Raw genomic sequence first — 21,996 nt, 5'->3', positions numbered from 1 at the left:
AAAAATAAATAAATAAATATTAAAAAGTGAACAGGTGTCCCTCATATGGGGTATAAATGTGTAGCTAATGAAAAAGTTTTCTTCCATGGCAAATACTGCAAGTAAACGGGGGTGGCCCCTCTGGTAAGGAGGGGCTATTTCCAGCAAGAAGGCTGCAGAATTAGAACTCGTTTTGTGGTAGTCGTTATGGTTTCTTAGATATGGGTATGATCTGATGAGAATATTTATTTTGTCCTAGGTTCCACGGTGACGACGACGCGAGTATGGGTCGTGGGGCATTCGTTTATTTTTTGGGCAGCGAAGCACAGATTAGCGGATAGGCGGTTCGGTTTCAAACACCCAGTTGACATCAGGTGGTTGGGCAAGAGGGGCATGTTATGGGCGGAGTTGATTCCCACATTGTGCAAGGAAATGGAGGAGCACGGTACCCCCGATATAGTTGTGATTCATCTGGGAGGTAATGACGTGGGTAGAGGAAAATCCCTAGATTTAATCATAAACATTCGTGAGGGCCTTGCGCAGATACACGCCCGATGGCCTTCAATGAAGGTTTGTTGGTCTAATATAATTCCCCGGTTGTCTTGGAGGTCATCTATTCCCCCGGCCACATTGATAAGGGTGGTCAAAAAGATAAACGGGTACGCTAGGCAGAACGTGAAAAGCATGCAAGGGGTAGTGATAAGTCATCCCGGGTTAACGGTGGACAGGAGACATCTTTTCAGAGCGGATGGGGTGCATTTGTCGGCAGAAGGAATGGTTTTATTTATAGAAAGTATTTTTTCGGAGTTGAGGGGTTTAGTTTTTTCTTTAGGTGGCGGGCCGCGTGGTCCATAAGAACACACGGCGGTGGTGGGAGAGCATGGCAGTCAGATGGTTGTTAAACATACGGTACGTAAGTGTGGGCGATGTAGCCTTGGTTCCCTCGTCGTTATCAGACTCGTTGATGCTCTAGTAAGGAGTATCAGGTTTTGCCTTGAAAGGGTTTGACCAGTTTGAGTCCAGAGGGTATTGAGTTAATTTATAGTCGATAGTACCGGCCAATAGATAAGGTGTTAAACCAGGTTGGTGGAAAAGAGACGATCTTCCACAATATTGGTTTATGTTGGTTTAGCTGGCTGCCCTGCTCTTCGCCACCTATATAAAAAAAGGTCCAAATTGTTGATAGAAATTTTGATAGATTTTGATAGAAATAAAATAAAATAAAGAAAATAAAAATAAATAAAATAGTTTATAGAAAATAAAATAAAAATAAAATAAAAATAAAAAATAAAAATTAATAGCAAAATAAAAGGACCTTTTTATTTCCAAACTTAAGTCGGTGTCCGTGTCTTTATTTATGGTTTCTAAGTATGGTGTAAGGTTAACACAAAGGTGGTTTTACATATGGGGGGGGAATCAACACTATGCATTTTAGTATGAGAGAGGCCATTAAGCCGAAGGATTTTAAAAGCATGTGTTGTGAGCTGAATATGTTACTTACCAACAAGGGGTTAAGCCTGGGGCGGAATCAGCCAATTGGAACGAGGTGGGAGTGGTTGTTGAAAGAATATATCCAGCAGTCGAGGAGGGAGAGCTTCCTGTTTCCTGGATCCGGATACCCACCCACCCGCCCTGTTTTAAGTATATCAGGGTTACTTCTTGTCACGAGGAACGAGGTGTGTGAGCGGTGGGAGAGCATGGCAGTCAGATGGTTGTTAAACATACGGTACGTAAGTGTGGGTGATGTAGCCTTGGTTCCCTCGTCGTTATCAGACTCGTTGATGCTCTAGTAAGGAGTATCAGGTTTTGCCTTGAAAGGGTTTGACCAGTTTGAGTCCAGAGGGTATTGAGTTAATTTATAGTCGATAGTACCAGCCAATAGATAAGGTGTTAAACCAGGTTGGTGGAAAAGAGACGATCTTCCACAATATTGGTTTATGTTGGTTTAGCTGGCTGCCCTGCTCTTCGCCACCTATATAAAAAAAGGTCCAAATTGTTGATAGAAATTTTGATAGATTTTGATAGAAATAAAATAAAATAAAGAAAATAAAAATAAATAAAATAGTTTATAGAAAATAAAATAAAAATAAAATAAAAATAAAAAATAAAAATTAATAGCAAAATAAAAGGACCTTTTTATTTCCAAACTTAAGTCGGTGTCCGTGTCTTTATTTATGGTTTCTAAGTATGGTGTAAGGTTAACACAAAGGTGGTTTTACATATGGGGGGGGAATCAACACTATGCATTTTAAAGGAGCATATAAAGTAAAGTGATACATTTTTTCTTTAGCTGATTGCAGGTGTTTATTTTTCCAGGGAAATCTTGAAGAAAAGAGAGTGAACTCCTCCTGACCCTAAGCCTATAAGACATCCTAAACCCCACCCCATGGAATCCTGTGGGTTACTTCAAAGGCCTGAGCTTAACCCTTGCAGGTAACTGCCGTGGTGAAAATGCATCATCATCATCATCATCATTTATTTATATAGCGCCACTAATTCCGCAGCGCTGTACAGAGAACTCACATCAGTCCCTGCCCCATTGGCGCTTACAGTCTAAATTCCCTAATATAGACACACACTCACACACAGACACAGATATAGAGGGAGACAGACAGACAGAGAGGGAAAGACTAGGGTCAATTTTGAAAGCAGCCAATTAACCTACCAGTATGTTTTTTGAGTGTGGGAGGAAACCCACGCAAACACAGGGAGAACATACAAACTCCACACAGATAAGGCCATGGTCGGGAATCGAGCTCATGACCCCAGTGCTGTGAGGCAGAAATGCTAGCCACTAGGCCACTGTGCAAGCCCAGTGCTTAAGAGCATTCATCCCTATTCGGGTCCTCATTTATACTTATAACAATCTGTATTTACATTTAGTATCTACTGTATTCTGCCAGTAATATGTACAATATATGAACACGGTAATTACTAAAAAATATACATTTATTTCACAAGAATTTTAATTGTACCTTTTTTCCACTTTCCACTTATGTATTTTTTCAAAATGTTATTTATTTCTTATAAAAAGTAAATGATAGCCTTATAGTTGTGGGTGGGCCCCTTTTGTCTTCTGCAACCAATATTTTTTGACCCAGTCCCCCACTGGTAAGTTTTTACTGGGTTTGTGTATTTTTAATTAAAATAATGTGCTTTGAACAAGGTTTGTGCCTTTTTTAAATTTTGTTTTGTGGCACTACATGCAACAGCAGGGCCTGCTGGCACTTGTGGTTCCCCAAGTGCTAGCATGCCCTGGTTGTCATGGGTATGCTATGGTTGTAGTAATATGAGTACCAGCATGCCATGACTGTTAATGGCAGCCTGTTCTTGCTGGGACCTGTAGTTCCACAAAACAAAATGGTGTCTGCATTTAAAATAACACCTTTATTACCCTACACCCACCACCCAGGGGTGTGGGAAGAGCCCTAGTTCTGTCACCACAGGGCTGGGTATCCCAAGGGAGGGGGGCCCACTGTTTTTTTTTTATGGACCCCAACTCCTTAGGGAATCCAGCCCCGTGCTGACCAGTCTGGGGTTGGTTGGTATTATGGCAGGGGGACCTCCTGCTGTGGGTTCTCCTGCTATAGCCTTGACTAGCTAAATCTAGTGCTGGTTATAGGAAAATCAGGGGGACCACACGCTTTTTGACCCCCTGCTTTTGTGACTAACAGCACTAAGCTGGCAGCACAAGGGTTAATTAGATTAACCTTAAAAACGTAGGCTGGCGTAAGTCTTTATTTTACTAAAAAATCAGCCGGTTCTGCGCATGCGGGTAACAATTTTGCACGGGATACGCTCAAAGCAGCCACCTCTGCTCCTTAATGACTCAGGCCCATAGTATCTAACTCCTACTTGCCAACTCTCCCGGAATGTCCGGGAGACTCCCGCATTTTGCGAGAGTGTCCTGGACTCCCGGGCGAGTGTGGCAATGTCCTGAATTCTGCCCACTTTACTAGGAAGGGCCCCACTTCCTAGTGAAGTGGGCAGAATTAGATCCCAAAATGACGCGATTTTGCCCGTCCTGCCCCCCTCCACTGGCTGGCTCCCGGAAGGGAGCTGAAGAAAGTCGGCAAGTATGATCTAACTGTAAAAATGTTAAATTACTGCATACTTGCCTACTCTCCCGGAATTTCCAGAAGGACTCCCTGAAATTCAGGAGCCTCCCGGAAGAATAGGCAAACCTCCCAGACCCTGTAAAATGGCGAAATTCACGGCATTGAATAGTGGGGGACAGTGCTTAATCGCTATAGTGATGTAACGACGTCGTCCCGCCCCCTCCTACCTTCTGTCACATGATCTGTACTCCGGAATCTCCCAGATTTAAAAAGTAGGTAAGTATGAATTACTTTAAACAGAGAAGAAAAGAAGTTGATTGTAGGTGCACTGAAGCTTCCAATTCCCAATTGGATATTAATTAAAATGTAACTTTTATTGTTATGTATTAAAATAAGCGAAATATAATAAAATATACTAAAAACAAAGGCTGTCTGCACATATAACCTCCATAATATGTGGACTTATGCTATAGGTAGATTCTTAATATCACCGCTAGCTGCAGTTATATATTACTAGGTGATGCTGTGTATATCAAGACACAGTGTATCCTCCCCACGTTAAGCTAATTCCATATTAGTATATACTGGACGGTTAACAAGTCTTCATTATAATGAAGCTGCTGTTACTTAGATCATAGGTTATGCTATGTATCTCCTTAAGAACGGGGATAATTTCACCACTAGCTGCAGTTGTGTATTACTAGATGACTGTGTGTATCAAAACACAAGATATTTTCCCACATTAAGCTGATTCCATAATAGGGTTTACTAGTTAATTAATAGATTTTCACTGTAGCGAGACCACTATCATATTAACTTCTAAATTTAAGCTGTAGTGTCTCCTTGCAAAACGGGGAGTGTATTGCTGTCTACCTAAATAATATCTCCGAACTGATTCTGGTTTTATCGGAGCATTATATTATACAAGCTGCCAGTTTAAAAGGTATAATTTGTGCAGACAGCGAGGACGCCGACGCACATTTCGCTTAGGTCTGCTTCTTCCAAGGCAAGCTGAGGCACTGTTTTGGCATGTTTTAAATACACTGGAGGGCGTATCTCCGCCATCACGTGACCGGAGTTTCAGCCAATCGGATTGTATCAATATAGGGGTGGGTAGAATTTATGATTTATCATTGGTGTTTCTATTTGAAGTCCCGCCCCATGGGATGTTTGTTATTCAGATCTCCGTTCTGAATGCGGAGATCGTACTATGTTAAGTTCATTCATTTATAATAGATTTAAAGATTAAACTTTCCCTAGTAAGTGATCATGCTATTATTTATTTATGTCCTTAATATCATCACAAATTTTCTCAGGACTCAATTATCAAATTAGGCATTATGTTATAAACGCGATCACAGTCTTTTGTTTACATTGTTTTTAGTTGCTTATTGTTTATATGGTGACAGCAATTCGAGTGTTGGGAGTGTTACTCCATAGTCATATAGCTACAATTGCCATAGTTCATTATTCTGGAGTAGTTGGAGATATCTTTTGTTTATATCAAATGATTTTAACTGTGCTTTTTAGGATTAATTAAATTCCCATATTTGACAGGTCATGGTTTGGCTAGTAGTATACTAAAAATTGTTTAGTTTTTTCGTTTATTAAAATTTCTTGAATATTACCATTTTATCAACATTTATATAAATGTTCATAATAATAGTTTTTTTATTTTTTTATTTTTGTATATAAAGAATATATCTAATTACCTTAGGTATCCTAGTGTGAGTTATTGTAGATTAGTTAATCTATTTTGCCCTCATTTATATTATTAAATTACATATGAAAAAATCCGTGAATAGGAGGTAAGTATTACCAAATAATAATGAGTGAATTATTAGAAAATTAAAAATTTTATGTGATTACAGTGAGTATATAATAAAAACTAATGCAGTGTTTACTATTTAATAATAACTTGATGCCATTGTTTATAAGTGTTATAGTTTTAAGTATTTTATTCTTCTAATTTTTTATTTTTTATTTTTATTTTTTATATCTTATTTTTTACTTTTTATTTTTTATTTTTTATTTTATTCTATTATGAATTACTGTCAGATTGAGCTTTGTTTATAGATTGTTTATGTATGTGCAATTCATACCATCTTTGCTTTTTACAGCAAAACAAAGTATTTGCACTAGGCCTTAGACTTCCGGCTCATAAATATACAAGGTGTGCCAAACACTAAGACATTTCTAACCAAACTGAATCGCACCTTACTCCCTGGGAACCAATTTTCAAATGTTGCGATGTATGATTATAGTAGGTACTAGCCTCTGGTGTAGTGGTTTTCATGTAAGTGGAACCCCCCCCGCTAAGAACACATCTGCCTCTGGCCCATAGTTCATACTTGCCAACTCTCCCGGAAAGTAATTTCTCCCGCGTCCCGTAATTCACAGAGAATCGCGTCATTTGACGCGATTCTCTGTGAATCACGTCATTTTGGGGGGGTGGGAGGGGGCGGGGCGAGGCCATTTGCGACATTTTGGCCCTGCCCCCCGCGACGGAAATGACGGTTTCGCGAGGGGCGGGGCCAAAATGACGCGATTAGCCCCGTCCCGCCCCCTCCCACCCTCCAGTCACGCCCCCTCTCCCGGAAACAAGTTTCCAGGGGTAGGCAAGTATGCCATAGTTGACAAATTAGCCCTTCTTAATGTGTTCATATTTTAGTATACTTCATTTAAATATCTTTCAAAACTTATAGGTCCTTTCTAACTTTAGGTTGTTTCCATTTGCACACGCCCTCCTGCAGCTGTCACTAAATATGTATTGATTTTTCTCTTTTTGTCTTATTCTGTGCTTGGCAAGTGTTTCTATGCCACCTAAGTAGAGTTACTTACAATCCTTGCCCTTCATCATGTAAAAGTATGACTACATTTATATAGACAGTGTATGGAAAAATACACACCCTAAACCAGCCCGTTACGCACGCTCAGCTAAGGAGTCTTCAATTTTAAATCATTCCACTTTATAAAATAAAATGGTGAAAAACCTAGTTGCAAAACTAGGGATGGTACGATACATGTGGGTTTAATTCTAAACTAGATATATGATCCCTATCAGTGATTTAGCCAGTGATAAGAATTTTACAGCTCCCCCCTATAAAGGGTGACCAGCGATACTTGCATCACTACAATATTTGTTCTGTTATTGCCACTCAGGCAATGCACACAACTGCGGGGACTGGTCCTGCTCCAAGTCAACATTGCTCAATTGCACCGGAGATATATTTTTATGTACTTGTGGTGATAAGGCATTATTACGGCAATAAAATCTCCTAGGAACTCTGGAATGGCACATACAATGGAACATTTCTTAGAAACCCATTATAGTGACAGTGCTAGTTATCAAAACTTTCTATGAACTGTAAATGTGGGTTCCAAGTCCTAGGGGTGATAATTCCTTATTTGCTGTATCTGAAAGTGGCAGGGATATCAAAGTTTCTCTTGTATGAATGTGCCAAGTGTTACAGCTCCAAAACTACCCACTCAGTTTACAAGGACTTTTGAGTCTTCGCTGCATTAATTAGGGGATCAGTTCTGTTTCCTCCATACATAGTTGTAGCAGACGTCTGGGAGTAAATTCTTTGTTGCTCTACTTTCACATCCTTGACATAATGGAGCCTGTTTACTATAGGGAGAAAACATATTTCTATGGTGAAAACACCTGTTTTAAATGTGACCAAGAAAATAAAGTGGGACAAGCCGCGCTTCCTTACGAGTGTAGGTGCAGCCACAAGAGAGAAACTAAATGTACACAGAGGGGAATCCCCGCCCTCCTTGAAATATTGGTAAAGCAAAAGATATAGGTTCTGGGCGCATGAAATATAGATTTGGAAATGAATGATGTTTAATTCATATATAATAAAACATGCATAAATGTGTTCCGGCCGGAACAACCAACATAGGTAGAAATCAAATGTATAAACCGAAGCATCAATCTACAAATCAAAAAATGGCCATGATGACTTGCAGTGGTATTAGAGATATACTGTGAGAAGGAACTTATAATTCCAAATGAATTTTGTAGATCTGACATTGCATAGAATAAAGTCCAATGGTAAAGTCGATGTCCAAGATAATGGGTATAATTGACCAGTGTCTCAGCTGGTATGTAAGAATATGGTGTCAATCGCAGAGCTGTCCAGACAAATACAGGACCATGGAAATTCCAATAACCTAAAGTTAAACTCACATTTTCTCCCCTATTGGTGGGTGGTTGGTGATAACGCCCATAGTCCCGTAGTCAGAATGTAGTTATGAGGTGGCGCATGCATGCTCCATTCATGCAAACACCGACTGAACCAGTGCTGCTACCGCGATCAGTTAGACGTGGGTATGAATAACACTAGCATGTTAGATATGAATGAGCAAGAGCCCTGCAGGTGTAAAGATCTTTGTAGATATGCAGTAAAGTGAATTAAAGATTATATTTCAACGCGTTTCGCCCGTGATAAATAACATTCGGCTTCCTCAGGGATTATTAAAGTCATACTAGTCATCCTGCCGGTATTCTAGGTTCCAGCCTCTGTTCGCAGGTGCTGGTAATTGGTGGATGATTAACCAGGTGAATGTTAGAGTAAGGCAGCTAGTGCCAAGCAAATAGCAGTTCAAATACGAGTTCAAAACCATACTTTGAGAAAATGAAGTCACTTATTATGGGATCCATTACTGGTAATCAAGTTGCTTATGTCATTAGACTGATAGTTACTCATATATTGAACAAAAATAAATAAACAGATGCAAAGATAGCTGTAACGAGAAAAAAATAAAAATAAAATAAATAAAACGAATAAATATATATATATATATATATATATATATATATATTGCAACAAAAGGAGGCATTTAGCTGGCAATATGCAGAGAAAGCAGGGAAGTAGAGTAAAACATTGGCACAGTTATGTACCTAGGTGGAGATTAAACCAGGTAAAAACATGTGTGTAGTAAAAGTTGGTTTACTTACAAGATTTAAAAAGCTGCTTCCTCTCAGCAAACAGACAGGGTGTATCTGAAAGTCTAAACAGAGCCAGGGATGGGCGTGTCCTTTTTAAAGAGAAGGTGGGTGTGTCACCTGTCCATCAAGCTAGGTCTGTGGGAGGAGTGTCAGGTATAAAACCCTGCTTGTTTTATTGTTCAGGGAGATCAACGCTGGGCTAGCTGGCTGATCTAGACAGAGAGCTGGACTATGTATAGTAAGCGTTTAGGGTCTCCATAATTGCTGTGCAAGTATACGGTGTCAAAACATTATTACCATTCTGACAATAAAGATACTCCGGGAAGCAAGTTTCCGCTACCCAACCCGTGCAGACGTCAACATGGAGGAAGTACTGAGAACCCTCATGAATGTGGCCGCTGCGCAGCAACAGCAGCAAGCTCAGATGCTACAAGTCGCCGAGGCACAGGTGGAAAACACAAGGCTCTTAAGAGAAGAGTTAAGCCAGGTGAGTCATGACAGAAATGAACCACCTGGTCCTGTTCTCCAGAAAATGTCACCAGCTGATGACGTAGAAGCATATCTTGTGTCCTTTGAGAGACTTGCAAAAAGGGCAAAATGGCCTCCTAAAGATTGGGCTGAGAGACTGGCGCCATATCTGACTGGTGAAGCTCAGCGAGCTTATATGGATCTAGATGAGGAACGGGCCTCTGATTATTCGTGCCTAAAGTCTGAGATATTGGCTCGCATTGGAGTTTCCGGGCCAGGCCGAGCCCAGCGCTATCACCAATGGCGCTATAATAAAGAAAAACCGGTCAGAGCGCAAGTGGCTGAGCTTTCTAAAATCTTAAAGAAGTGGCTGCAGCCTGAGGAGAATTCGCCTTCTCGGATCATTGAAGTTCTGGCGATAGATCACTGCATCCGGGGGCTGAACCGCGATTTGCAAAGGTGGGTTCTGCAATCAGACCCACAAACTTATGAAGAGCTTGCCACCGTGGTAGAAAGGTTTTGTGCGCTACAGCTAATGACTAAAGAACCTGTATTTGTGCCAAAGTCGCTGCCACGCCAAAAGCCAGGTTTGACAATCCTTGCCACAGGGCCCAATGGCAAAACTGCCACGGACAGAGGGCCAGGTGCAAAGCTGTCTAATCTGAAGTGTTTTGAATGTGGTGAGCCAGGCCACTTTAAGGCAGAGTGTCCTAAACTACAGGAACCCATGGACTGTTCTGTGGCACATATTGGGCCTGCATTTCCAAGCTGTTTTACCATGAGTCCCACATCAGGAAGGCCTTGCTTGTTCCGGGTGACTGTGCTAATCAACCAAAACCTTGTTCTGGCCTTGGTTGACTCAGGGAGTGAACTCTCATTGGTTTCTAGCTCTGCCTTACCCGAAACCATAACTTCTCGGTTGCCCAAAGTGAAGGTTCTTTGCATACATGGCACCACAGAGGAGTATGAAAGAACAATACTACCAGTCACACTCAAAGACAAAACTGTTATGGTGGTAGCTGCCATAGCACCTAAACTCCCATATCCACTCATTTTGGGGCGAGACTTCCCGCTGTTTAATGATGTCCTCGATGAGCGGATCCGGCCGGACATGCTGGCAACTGATGCAACGGTCGGAAGCCCGGTCTTAAAGGAACCGCCTAAGAATCCACAGCATCTGGACATCGATCTTTTGGAACCGCCAAACCGGAATGCCATCCTGGGAGTCACTGCAGGTGTTCCACAAAAGCATCCACCTGTGGGGAAACATGGACAGTCCAAACTAGCATTGGTCGATGATGTCGCAGATGAGCCCACCCCACCTGTCAGTGAGGATACGGACTGGTCCGCAATACCAATTTTGTTTCCTCTGCAGGACTTTGCTCGAGACCAACTTAATGATGCCACTTTGGAACATGCCTTTAAAAGTGTGACTGAGGTAAATGGGGTAGCGAAAGCCGCCCAGCCTGCAGAAGGTATACCATATTTTATTGTTAAAAATAATTTCTTGTATAGAGTTGCTACTGTACAGGGGGAAAAAGTAGAACAATTAATGGTTCCTCAGGTCCATGTACCCCTAGTGTTAAAAGCAGCACATACACATGTCTGTGGGGGACACCTAGGGGAGGTTAAAACACGGGAACGAGTTCTGCTTAGGTTTTATTGGCCCGGTGTACACATGGCAGTAAAAAAGTATTGCCGGTCCTGTCCCATTTGTCAGAGAACCTGTCCCAAACCCATGTACAGGGCACCTCTCATTCCAATTCCAATAGTACAAGTTCCCTTTGAACGGATAGCTATGGACCTTGTGGGGCCACTGGAAAAATCAGCACGTGGGCACCAATATATACTAGTGGTGCTTGACTAGGCAATCAGGTATCCAGAGGCAATTAGCCTGCGAAACATAAAGTCCAGCACCATAGCTAAATAACTTGTATTGATGTTTACACGCTTGGGAATACCCAAAGAAATTCTCACAGACCAGGGTACTCCATTCATGTCTAAACTGATGAAGGACATGTGTCAGTTGCTAGGGGTTACGGCGCTTCACACTTCTGTATACCATCCACAAACAGATGGCTTGGTGGAACGCTTTAACCGCACATTAAAGCACATGCTCAGGAAAGCAGTGGCTCAAGAGAAAAAGATTGGGCCACTCTTATTCCCTATTTGATGTTTGCCATCTGTGAGGTACCTCAAGCTTCAACAGGGTTTAGTCCCTTTGAGTTATTGTCTGGGAGACAGCCCAGGGGTATCTTAGATATGTTAAAAGAAGGCTGGGAGCAGCAAGGTCCCAGGGAGCCAAATCTGGTACAATTTGTGTCCCAAATGTATGAGAGGCTAGGAAAGATAGGGCCCATTGTGCAGCAACATGTAAAAGAGGCTCAGGAACGACAGAAGAAAAGTTATGACAAAAGTGCTGTTGTTCGATCTTTCAAGCCTGGGGACAAGGTCCTAGTCCTGGCTCCTACCCAGGAAAGCAAACTTTTCGCCCATTGGCAGGGTCCATATGAAGTTCTAGAGGCTGTCGGTCCTGTCAATTACAGAGTCCGCCAGTTAGGTAGGAAAAGGGAGGAGCAAATATATCATGTGAATCTCCTTAAACCCTGGCATGATGAGGAAACCTCTCCTCAGGTAGTGAGTACTGCCATTGAAAAGTCTGAAGTGCCCATAGAGCCAGCCTTGTCCATTCAGCAGAGACAACAGACTGAAGAAATGATTTCCCGGAACAGAGATGTCTTCTCTTCCATTCCTGGGCGCACTACCTTAATCGAACACGACATTGTCACTGCGCCAGGAGTCATTGTCAAGCAGACGCCGTATCGTATTCCAGAAGCCAGACGGGTGGATGTGAGAAAAGAGGTCGAGAAGATGCTGTAACGAGAAAAAAATAAAAATAAAATAAATAAAACGAATATATATATATATATATATATATATATATATTGTAACAAAAGGAGGCATTTAGCTGGCAATATGCAGAGAAAGCAGGGAAGTAGAGTAAAACATTGGCACAGTTATGTACCTAGGTGGAGATTAAACCAGGTAAAAACATGTGTGTAGTAAAAGTTGGTTTACTTACAAGATTTAAAAAGCTGCTCCCTCTCAGCAAACAGACAGGGTGTATCTGAAAGTCTAAACAGAGCCAGGGATGGGCGTGTCCTTTTTAAAGAGAAGGTGGGTGTGTCACCTGTCCATCAAGCTAGGCCTGTGGGAGGAGTGTCAGGTATAAAACCCTGCTTGTTTTATTGTTTAGGGAGATCAACGCTGGGATAGCTGGCTGATCTTGACAGAGAGCTGGACTATGTATAGTAAGCGTTTAGGGTCTCCATAATTTGCTGTGCAAGTATACGGTGTCAAACAATTATTACCATTCTGACAATAAAGAACCATAAAAAGGAAAAAGTTGTACGCGTGTGCTTCACCAGTAGCGGGCTCTTGCCACAATATATATATATCATCATCATTTATTTATATAGTGCCACTAATTCTGCAGCGCTGTAGAGAGAACTCATTCACATCAGTCCCTGCCCCATTGGAGCTTACAGTCTAAATTCCCTAATATAGACACACACTCACACACACAGACAGACAGACAGACAGACAGGGAGAGACTAGGGTCAATTTGTTAGCAGTCAATTAACCTACCAGTATGTTTTTGGAGTGTGGGAGGAAACCAGAGCACCCAGAGGAAACCTATGCAAACACAGGGAGAACATACAAACTCCACACAGATAAAGCCATGGTCGGGAATCGAACTTATGACCCCAGTGCTGTGAGGCAGAAGTTCTAACCACTAGGCCACTGTGCTGCCCACATATATACACATATATATATATATATATGCTGGTTCATAGGAAAAATGGATATATATTTTGTGTACCCCAGGGAGGGTATTGTATAGCGTTACAGGAATGGAATATCTCTGGATTGGATGATAGAGGTAGGAGGTGTCTGTGTGATAACAAGGATGTCCTAAGAGTTCAAGAAATAACCTAAATCAAAGTCTACATTTAATCCTCTGGGGGGTCAGGGTTTTAAGGTTGTAAATCCACCTGGCCTCCTCCTTTGAAATGAGTGCAACAAAGTCTCCCCCTCTCCATGGTTTATGTTCTATAGATCCCCAAGAATTTGATAGTTGATGGATCGTGATTATGGCACTTCAGGAAGTGGGCAGACACACTATTGCTTTCTGATTTGTTTTTACAAGTGTTCTGAAATTCTTACATGTAATTTTCGGATTGTGCGTTTAACATATTGTCGCCCACATGGGAATTCTAACAAATACACAACCCCTGTACTGTCACACTTTATTTTGCCTTTGATCTTATGGGACTCCCCTGTGATATTCGAATGGAAGCTCGTGATGGATTTTGTTCCACTTTGTTTAGTGAGTTTTCAGGCTTGGCATCTAATGCAAAAGTAGAAGCCCTCGCTTTTTTCTATAGCCCGGTTTCTTGCTGACCCTTTCTATCTGTGGGAATACAGCATTTAACAAGTTTGGTGTTGAGAGACTTTCATGCCTTTCTAAGAATCTTTCCCTTAGGGTTCTAGATTGGTCATCATAAAGGGTGAGGTTGGTGCAGTTACGCTTAATCAGGGTAAACTGCCCCTTTGGAATATTGGTAAGCCATCTTCTAAGATGATTGCTTGAGGCCAGAATAAAGGAATTGCAGTCTACTGGTTTGAGAAATGTTTTTGTCTGGAACGGATTCTCCACATTGGAAATATCAAGGTCCAGAAATTCAACCCTTTCTTCGCTGATCTAAACAGTAAACTTGAGATTGAGATAGTTTGTATTGAGGTAAATCAAAAATTCCAGAAGTGTGGGGCCATGTAAATGTACAACCCTTTGTAAAGTACATTGTACATGGCCCCATAGTTACATTACCCCCTTAAGAGCAGCGTGAACAGCGTCGGCGAGGTCAGTGACGTCATCCAGTGCAGCCGGCGTCTTCTGTCTTCGGGATTGATTGAAGTCGCTTCAGTGAAGAGTCGCGATGGATCCTCCTCGTGGAAGCAGCCAGCCGGACTCCAGATGACGCGGTTGTCGGTGTAGTCAGCACCGATCTTCCATACCTCACCCATCTCTGATACCACTGCAAGTCATCATGGCCATTTTTTGATTTGTAGATTGATGCTTTGGTTTATACATTTGATTTATTAGTTGTTCCGGCCGGAACACGTTTATGTATGTTTTATTATATTCGAATTAAACATCTTTCACCTCCACATCTATGTTTCATGCGCTCAGAATCTATATCTTTTGCTTTATCAAAACACCTGTTTTCCCTATCAAGAGTTTACTGCTGTGTTAGCCCCAATGGCGGACAGTTTTGCCGAGATACTCGTCGCAAAAAGCTTTGCATGGGGAAGCCTATTTAATAAAGATCTCGGGTGTAAGTGTACTTTATTTTTTAAATAAAGCATTTATTCTTATTCTAACGACAGGATACCTTTTATTTTATTTTTTTATTTTTTATTATTTTCTTTTTTAAAAAAAATAAATTTACATTGCATTTATTTATTTTTTTGGTGAAAGTGGAACTGGGTGTCCGAGTTTGGCTGAATAAGTGATAATATTTTGTTTTGTCTGAAAAACTGTTGCTTTGTCAGTGGTGTTAATATATTTTGGTAAACTACTATACATCTTGGATGTATATGTTTATGCTGTAGCAAAAAATTTCTGGTATTTGGCTGGTATTTCTCCAGTTTCTAAAATCATGTTTTGTTTTGTTTTGTTTTCTTAGAATTGAGTTTCTGTAGTCCCCATATCTGCTTGTGGTTGCATTTTTACTCTTTTCCTTTCTATCCCCTTATTTATATTTCTTTAATGTTTTCCCTATGGGAGCAAAAGTTTTCTTTAATTATTTTAGGTTTAATTCTTGCTTCTGGATTTTAGAATAACTCTTCCATTTCGCATTCTCTTAGAAAACAGGATGTTAATGTTATGAATCCCAGTGTATTCACGAAGAGCAACAGAAGTGTAAAGCAAAGTGTCTTTATTCAGGTAAATACACAAACAAAGATTACTCAGATCCACTGATAAGAACAGGTTCCTAAGGAGACTGTATAGTAAAAATGGCAGGAACAGGTATTATAAGTTTTACCCCAGTACAGAAGGCACAAGGCTGTCCAGGAAAGCAGACAGAGTCCAGGGATAAAGCAGGGATCAGACAAACAAATCCAAATAGCCAGGCAGAAATCAAGCAAATTAGCAAGGTCCATAAGTCTGTCCAAAAGGTTAGGGCAACAGGCAAAACAGCGTGGTCCAAGGTACAGTCAAACGATTCGGGGTCTCAGGCAAGCAGGCAAGGTCTAAGGTACAGTCATACACAGAAGTTCAGTCCAGCAGGTATATACCAAATAGCACAGGAGCAGGTTAGCAGCAGCCAGGAACAAACGGATGAACTGCACAGAGCACAGCTAGAGACAGGTACTAAAAGCAGTGACACAGGTGCAGTTCTAATCAGGCATTATGCAAGGAGATTAACTCCTTTAGGCAAGTAGAAGAGTTCAGGAACAGAACTGCAGCACCTCTGGTGGTATGAGGCACTGCTGCTAGGTACAAACAACAGACAGAGTTGTAACAGTTAAGAATGTCATTGAGCAGCTAAAAAGGTAGTAAATAGAGGATTTCTATGTCGTCTATGTGTGAGAATGTAGCATAGAAATGCTGCTACCGAGATAGAATTCCTGGCTGATAGTAAAAATGTAAATTGGACCATAACTTATTTTGGAATGAAAACAAGTTTAATAATCAGCCACAGGGCACTGCAACGGGCAATAATGTTGCCCCAAATTTTGATAATTTATGGCTAATTTATGGCAAAATGGAAAGAAGTTAGAATATAGAGCAATAACCCACACTAAAAAAGCCATTTTGTATGTGAATAATACATACAATACAAGAAGATATTAGAATATATCAGCCACAATAGTAGCAACATGGAGTGCACAGGAGAAACAAGTAAATTTAGAATTTTTGGGATATAGAAACAAAATCCGCACACAAAATTACAATAAATCTGCGTAGATGAGTAGAATTCAAAAATATATAAGTATATATGCAGAATTCAAAATAATTCTCATATTCTTTGAACAAACACTTGGAGCAAGGACATGCTATAGTGGATAAAATGATAGAATGCAAACACTACGTAAACCTAATAAACAAAGAATATGAGGATGTAATTAAACTAGGTAGATCTTTACTTTACTGACATATAACAACAAATAGCAACTGAACAAAAACAAAAACAAAAAAGGAGAAATTGTATTCATCGCCCAATTTAGAAGCTGTACTGAGTGTACTGATTGTATTCTCAACTAACACTGGCCTATACTCTTGAAAGATAACACGATGAAGGAGATCCTTCCTAAAAACTAATGGTGGGATACAAGTAGGCACCACCAAACCACCAAAGAACAAAGCACTCAAAAAACAAAGTCTAATAAAACATGGTTGGATAACGATAAATAAGTTTTTTCTTACTGTAGTAGGTGTAAAAGGTGTATGAACAGAGGGGACAAAGCATCAAGCCTCATTTTCAACTAAAAAAAGTTATGCAACAGTGTAATACATCTCATGTGACCATGAAGGCGTTGTCTACCTAATCCAGTGTACCCGTTGCCTTCATACATAGATCGAACAAATGGAAACTGAAAACTAAAATAGAATTAGACCATGTGAGAAATATTAGAAATGGTCTAGTTTCTTACATCTACCACTTTCTGGCTGTAAATAAAAATTATCTTTCGCAAATTACTTTTACAGATATTAAAACAGGAAAAAAAAGAATGAAAAGAAGGTAGCTACATCTCAAAAATCGCCAAACAGGAAACATAATGGATTTAACAACTCTGAACGCTGATTCTTACGAGCTTAAATATAGATTTCAACCTGGATTCATTTTGACACAGTAGAGCCAATTTTCTTAGTTTTCCAAAAGTTTGTGATAAATGTGGCTTTATAGGAATGTTTTTCCACTGCATTATAGGACAGTAAAAAAATTGTTCTATTTTTGAGGTACAAAAAAAGTATATTGTATATAGAGATACCATATCAAAAGGACAGTTATGTTTAGATGTTTCACAAATCACATTTTGCACAATATTCACTGATACTATCTTGAAACCACACACACACACACCCAAGTATCAAATGTTTGAAATGTTCTTTTCATACCAATAGATAAGATCTACTGTATTTCATAATTATTGTTGCATAATCATACTAATAGAGCTATCAGGCAGTACCGTATAATCATACCATTCAGTAATAAAGGTTATAAAAACAAATCTTATTACAGATTGTATAAACACCACAACTATAAATGGGAATATTAGATTTCTTCATGTAATGAGATTTCCTTTGTTCAATATTTTGCCCCTTTATACATTTTAATCATAATGAGCAATTATCCTGCTAACAAGGATTGGCAGAGAAACCAGCTAACTGACAATTAACATATCCTCTGTTTAACCACCAGACACACCGACGCTTTTCATCTCAAGGTGATGAGTAAGACCTCTGCCAGAGTTGAAATGCCAGTGTGCCAATAGGGGTTTTCATATACAATGGGGAGTGCAAATTGTTCCGTGTGAAGCCTACAATAACGGCACCATTCCAAGTGAGAGTTGTTTGCTATTTGTGGATGCTTCTTACCTATAACCATCTGGTGGGGACCTCTTTTTCACTGACATTGTGTATAATGCTGTTCGTTTTTATTATGAATTTTGTAATGTGAGTATATTAACTTCCTGCTTCTGAACAGGACAGATGTGTCCTGCCTGCTCTACGTTGGAGCCCAGCTTGGATCTTCTTGGACCCGCATTTCACCTATGGATATTCCTGCTTCTGCTGCTGATACTTGCTGCTAATGGCTTGTGAACTCGGCCACCCCTCATGGGGGTGCTTCCTCCTGCTGACCCAATCCCCAGAGGCTGCCTCTATTTTAGGCCGTGGCTTGGGTCCCCCTCTCCGGTCTCCCCTATTTCTACTGCCAGCCCTGCAGACTCTGGATCCCTTCCTGTTCCCTGTTGTTGGATGCCTGCTGATGTCTGATTCCTGCTCCTGTCGACTGCCTGCTGTTCCATCCCCGACCGCCAGCTACCCCAGACCGCGGCTTGCACACTTTTCACCCTCATGCCTCCTGGTCCTGTCTCCAGCTCCTGGTCCTGCCACCTACTCGCTGACCCAACTCTCAGTCTTTTAAGGCTGCTGCTTGGACTTCCTGCTCCTCTGCCCCAGTGACTCTTGGAACCCCTAAACTCTCCGCTTGTCTTCCCCACCCTGGCCTCCATTACCAGATCCATCGCCTTCTAAGTGCCTCCGGACCCCTGCTTTGCTTCTCGTCGCCTCCTGCTTGACCCCTGTTCTGCTCCTCATTGCCCATGGACCACTGCTCTACACCTCGCTGCCTCTGGACCCCTGCTCTGCACCTTGCTGCCTCTGGACCCCTGTTGTGCCTCTGGACCCCTGCTCTGCACCTCGTTTCCTTCTGCTGTGCCTCTGGACCTCTGCTCTGCACCTCCTTGCCTCCTGTTGTGCCTCTGGACACTTGCTCTGCACCTCCTTGCCTCCTGTTGTGCTTCCAGACCCCTGCTCTGCTGTCCTGACCTCATCTGACCTCAGTTGGTTCAAACTGGTCTATTTGCATTAAACACACAATATCATTCTGATAATTTATTCCCTATAACCCATATCTTGCATACGCAAGGTGCGTTCTTTTAAGCGATTGAACCGGAGGTCTGGGGATTAGAAGGATACTAGACATGATATGTTTCCTGTATCCTAAACCTTAGATCTCACTAAAGTGTATTTAACATTATAATATTTAACTATAAACTCTGCTACATTTCATTATAAATGAGTATGTGTTGGAACTATTTTTAAGGTGAACTAATTACAAGTGAATGTGTAAGTGTATATGTGTGTGTGTGTGTGTGTGTATCTTATTTTTCATGCGATTGCGTCATAACACACGGCGTACTGATCGCAATCGCACGGTAAAATAATATTAGTCAATTTGATTTACTTCATCCAATTATTTGACTTCAACATGCCTCACTAGGAACTTCTCAGACAGCTCCCTCGTTGACCCTCTCCAATCTGGCTTCCATCCCCTCCATTCCACTGAACCCGCCTGGCCAAAGTTACTAATGACCTCATTTCGGCTAAATCTAAGTGCCAATTCTCCCTGCTCATTCTCCTGGACCTAACGGCCTTCGACACTGTCGACCACCCCCTCTTGCTGCAATCCCTTCAATCTCTTGGCTTTTCTGGCTCTGTCCTTGCCTGCTTCACTTCTTATCTCACCAATCGCTCCTTCTCCGTATCCATTTCTGGTTCTTTCCCACCCTGCTCCCACTTCCCACAGCTCTGCTTGAAAAGGGAGAGGTGCGTGTAACTAACAGTAGTGCATGCAGCATTGCCCATGTATATTATGGGATGCGAAGAGTTAGAGAGCAGCCAAGCACTGTATAAAATTATAGCCACGCCGCCATGCATGCTGACCACGCCCACTGGTGGCGCGGTGTGGAAACCCCCCTCTACAAAATCCTGCGTTTGCCCCTGCTTATATGAGTGTTCACAGCAAAGTGATATTAGTTTTAATCCATATTCTGATGAGATTATTAAAGCAGTATTTTTACTTATTATAAATATTAGTAATTTCCAGATTAAATACTGTTACAAGAGCAAAGGTAGCTGCTTTAGTTAGTAGCAATTACTATAAATTGAGATTACATGATCGTATTTTGTGGAAATAAATACTCAATTTAGTTGCCATTCATTCAACCCAACTGTCTCACTCGGCAGCATAATTATAGTTATATCAGTCATTGCTACAAGCCCACAAGAGCACTTGGCTCCTGCCATGTCACATCCCCTAGCAACCAATGGAATAGAACTTAATTGTCATCATTTACAGTAATCAGTTCATCACTGCAATCAGCATAATACCTGAATCACATAGACTCCACTGTGTCAGAAAAGTCCTAGGTGAAAATTAGTTTTCTATTTTGCACATAAGTTAAATACTGACTGTTTTTTCATGTAGCACACAAATACTTGATAGCTTATTTGTGCACTAAAATTTAATGTTGATATTTGTGTGCTACATGAAAAAAACAGACAGTATTTAACTAATGTGCAAAATAGAAAACTAATTTTCACCCCTTACATTTTAACATGGTTTTGTCCAGGAGACTTAAGTAAGAAATGTCTTGCTTAGGTTCCTTAATGAATCAGGCCCGATATGTATATCTATGTATTTTATCATTTTGTATGGCTGACAGGCTGGCGTTGTACCACCCACTCTCCGCCTAGGACCGTGATGGCTAACCTATGACACACGTGTCACTGGGGACACGCTGAGGCAATTGGGCTGACTTGCAGGGCCGGCGCTTCTGGATGTGCTAGATTGGCAGCTCCCGACTTCCTCCTGCCCCCGATGCTTCCGGCTCCTCTCAGCTGTGACTGGCGCTTCCCCTCCCGCCCAGCGCTCCCGGCGCTTCCGATGTGACGTGATGACGTCACGCACATCCGCATAGTCAGCTGCGCAGTCTTTCTTCCTGAGGCGGCAAGCAAATAGCAGGTAAGGAAATACCTGCGGGGGGGTTTCAATGACTAAAAAATTACAAAAAAATACTGGGCAACGACTGCAGGAGAGACAAGGAAATAACTGTGGGGGGACAACTAAAACTGTCTGTGGGGGGGGGGGAAGAAATACCTGCAGGGGGTACAATGACTGTAGAAGGGGGTAATGCAAATATCTGCAGGGGAGAGTAAGGAAAAATGGCTAAATGCAGGGGGGGTAATGAAAATATCAGCAGGGTGAAGTAAGGAAAAATGGCTACAGGGGGGGTGTCAATGGCTACAGGGGAGGTAATGAAAATACATGCAGAGGGGGTAATGAAAATATCTGCAGGGTGAAGTAAGGAAAAATAGCTGCAGGGGGTGGGGGCAATGGCTGTCGGAGGGAGAAATGAAAATGGCCAAAGGTGGGTAATGAAATGAATTTTACTATTAGTTAAGATTTTTTATATATATATACATATATTTTTAGAGATATTATCAATTATTTAAATTTTTATACACTTTACTACCCACAGCGCTGTTTTTCTTATGTTTAGATGCGTGGTTAAGTAAGAGGGAGTGCAATAGTCCCTTTTAACAGCCATCATCTTGACTTTTATCTTTCTCCAGGGTTCTTCTTCTGGAGGCTGTGTTTTTCCTGGAGTCTCTTCTACTGTTCCAAGCCCAGTCTAGTTCCTGCTCCACAGACTTGCTGAGTTCTGCCAAAAGTGCTGCAGGTACGTGCCTGCCTACTGCTAGTTACAGAAGGGAGTACGTAGTGTAGTGCTTTAAATGATTTTGTACAGGAGTCTGTCCAACAACACCGTTACAGAGGTAATAAAGCAGTCAATAGGTTTTTAATTACCTCTGTAACAGTGTTGTTGTACTGACTCCTGGTACAAAATAATATAAGTTAATTTATGAATTAACCTTATAGAAAATGCCCTGATTTT

The 21,996-nt window shown here is 41.2% G+C and overlaps 1 long non-coding RNA gene across 1 annotated transcript; it reads left to right on the top strand.

Moving 5' to 3' along the window:
* The first annotated feature begins 2,307 nt into the window (after positions 1 to 2,307).
* On the top strand, positions 2,308 to 19,273 carry LOC142150185 (uncharacterized). Its single transcript, XR_012691063.1, has 3 exons — positions 2,308 to 2,412; positions 15,394 to 15,472; positions 18,240 to 19,273. It is a non-coding gene; the product is annotated as an uncharacterized LOC142150185 (long non-coding RNA).
* The last annotated feature ends 2,723 nt before the right edge of the window (positions 19,274 to 21,996 follow it).

Source organism: Mixophyes fleayi, chromosome 4 (genome assembly GCF_038048845.1).
Source record: "Mixophyes fleayi isolate aMixFle1 chromosome 4, aMixFle1.hap1, whole genome shotgun sequence".
Taxonomy (NCBI): Eukaryota; Metazoa; Chordata; class Amphibia; order Anura; family Limnodynastidae; genus Mixophyes; species Mixophyes fleayi.
Note: the sequence above shows the minus strand (reverse complement) of the source record. Positions and strands in the feature narration are given on the sequence as shown.